The following is a 2,970-nucleotide window of genomic DNA, read 5'->3' as shown; positions in this document are numbered from 1 at the left end:
GTTTTGCGGGGGAGTTGAGAGGAAGGTGTGGCTATGGAAGCAGAGGGGTGAGTCCAGGTGGAGTGCCCGGGACAGAGGGCCTGCCAGGTCCCCACCGACCTCTCCGTGGAACTAGGTCTCCGTAGGGAAAAGGATCGGCCAGACGGAATACGCTGGCCAAGTCGTGGGATGGGTGTGCAGTCACTTATTATCTGCTAGGAAAGGAGGAAAGTCTGCTAGAAGACAGGACTAAGAAGAAGGTGAAAAGAATTGACAAAGCTACCTCTCGTTCTAACCATAATAATGACAATGATAATGTGGGAAGAGGAAGAACGGTGGTAACAGCAACTCTTCTTTCCTTCCAAACCATCATTCCAAAAGTCGTCCCGAATTCAGTTAATTGAAATGGATTTATGGTTGCTCAGGTCTCCGGTCTCAGCATCACGCTTGACTCTTCTCTTTCTTTCAGACAGGAAGACCTGTCAAAATATATACAGTCTCTGTATTTTACCTTCTTCACCACACAACCCTGGTCAGAGTCAATGTGGTGTCAGGACTGGATTTCAGAAATGGTCTCCTACCTGGTCTCCCTGTTTCTGTCCTTCCATCTCTCCTGGCCCCAACTGGGAGTATCAAACCTACTCCCACACAGTGGCCAGGGTAATTCTACAGAAATGTGTCTTAGATCGTGTCACTCCTGTGCTCAAAACCTCCAGTGACTTCTCATGTCACTCAGAGTAAAGGTCAATGCCCTTCCAGGACCTATACAATCTGGTCCCCTGTTACCCCTGACCTCACCCCCACCACCCTCCACCTCACTCACTCTGTTCCTGCCACACTGGACTGGCCTTCCTGCAGTTCTTTGAATATTCCAGACAGGCTCTGACCTCAGGGCACTTGTGCTTGCTGTTCTCTCTGCCTGGAATGCTTTTTCTCTAGGGTGTGCATGGCTCACTCCTGTACCTCCTTGAATGATGCCTCCCTGGACCACCCTATTAGAATTGCCAGACCCAACTCCAGACCTCCTTATACACAGTCTCTGCTTTATTTCTCTTCATAGAACTTATTACTAGCTAACATATTACATAATTTACTTATTCATTTATTGTCTGCCTCCTCTCCCTATAATGTAAACTTCAGAAAGGTAGAAATTTATGTTTTGTTTGGTGATGTATCTAGAGTGCCTATAACAGAGCCATAAATATAGTTCAATTGAGGGCATACAGTGTTTCAGGTATTGTTCTCTAAGTGCTTTACTTAGATCAGCTTATTTAATTTTTCCAATAATGTCATGAGCTGTTGTTATTATTCCTGTTTTACAGGTAAGAAAATGGAATTATAGAGAGAATGTGACCTTATTCTAAGGCAAATGAAGACAGTTTCACTCCTGGTTTGGTGGAGTGAGCTCCTAATGAACCACACTTTATAAACTCTAGACACATTACATAATTAGTATGCCAGGGAAGCTGTAATAATGTACCATTGACTGGGTGGCTTAAAAAACAAAAATTTATTCCCATAGTGCTGGAGTCTAGAAGTCCGAGATCAACATTTCAGTAGGGTTGGTTCCTTCTGAGGGCTGTGAGAAGAATCTGTTCTGTGCTTTTTCTTAGCTTCTGGTAGGCCAGCAATCTTTGGCATGTCTCGGTTTGTAGAAGTGGATTAAAGATTTAAATGTAAGACCTGAAACAGTAGAACTCCTAGAAAAACACATAGGGGAAAACCTCCTTGACACTGGTCTTGGCCATGATTTTTTGGATTTGACACCAAAAGCACAGACAATGAAAGTGAAATTAAGAAGGTGGGACTGCGTGACACTAAAAAGTTCCTGCACAGCTGCTGTAGATTGGATGCTCCCCAACCCATTGAAGCTTAAATCTCCACTGTAACTATTGGGGACAGGAAATCCTATTATGGTAACCAAAAGGTGAGGCCTTGAAGATGTGATTAGATTGTAGGAACATACTGTAGTGAATGGATTAATAATGGTCGTCAGGGTCATGGTTCAGGATGCTTTAAAAGGAGAATGAATGAGATTAGTCTTTTCTCTTTCTGCTCCATCATTTTCATAGTGCGAGACCCCTAGGTCACTGTTGCCACCACCAAGATCCTCACCAGATGTGTTTCCTGGCCTTTGGACTTCTCAGCCTCCAAAACTGTAAGTGATAAATTTCATTTTCTTTGTAAGTCACTCAGTTTCACTTATTTTGTTATAAGCAACAAAAACAGACTAATACAAAGAAAATCAATCAACAAAATGAAAAAGAAACTAACTCAAACAACTCAAAAGGAAGCAAAACAAAACAAAACAAAAACAAATAACCCAGTAAAGAATGGGCAAAGGACCCAAACAGACATTTCTCTAAAGAAGACATTCAAATGGCTAACAAGTATATGAAAAAATGCTTGACATCACTAACCATCAGAGAAATGCAAATTAAAACCACAATGAGATATCACCTCACATCTGTTAGGATGGCTATTATGAAAAAGACGAGACAACAAGTATTGGTGAGATGTGGAGGAAAGGGAATCCTGGCACACTGTTGCCAGGAATGTGGATTGGTACAGCCATTATGGAAAACAGTATGAAGTTTTCTCAAGAAATTAAAAATAGAAATATCATATGATCCAGCAGTCCCACTTCTGGGTACATATGCAAAAGAAATAAAATTGCTATCTCTACGAGATTTCAGCACTCCAATGTTCATTGCAGCATTATTTACAATCGCCAATATATAGAAACAACCTAAGTGTCCCTTAGGAGATGAATGGATAAAGAAAATGTGGTGTATATATGCAATGGAATATTATTCAGCTTTAAAAAGAAGAAAATCCTGTCATTTGCAACAACATAGATGAATCTTGAAGACATTGTGCTAAATGAAATAAGCCAGTTGTAGAAAGACAGATATTGCATTATCATATTTATACATTGAATTAAAAAAAAAAACGTTGAAGTTATGGTAACAGAAAATAGAATGATATGAC

Source organism: Galeopterus variegatus, unplaced genomic scaffold (assembly GCF_000696425.1).
Source record: "Galeopterus variegatus unplaced genomic scaffold, G_variegatus-3.0.2 Scaffold7141, whole genome shotgun sequence".
NCBI lineage: Eukaryota > Metazoa > Chordata > Mammalia > Dermoptera > Cynocephalidae > Galeopterus > Galeopterus variegatus.
Note: the sequence above shows the minus strand (reverse complement) of the source record.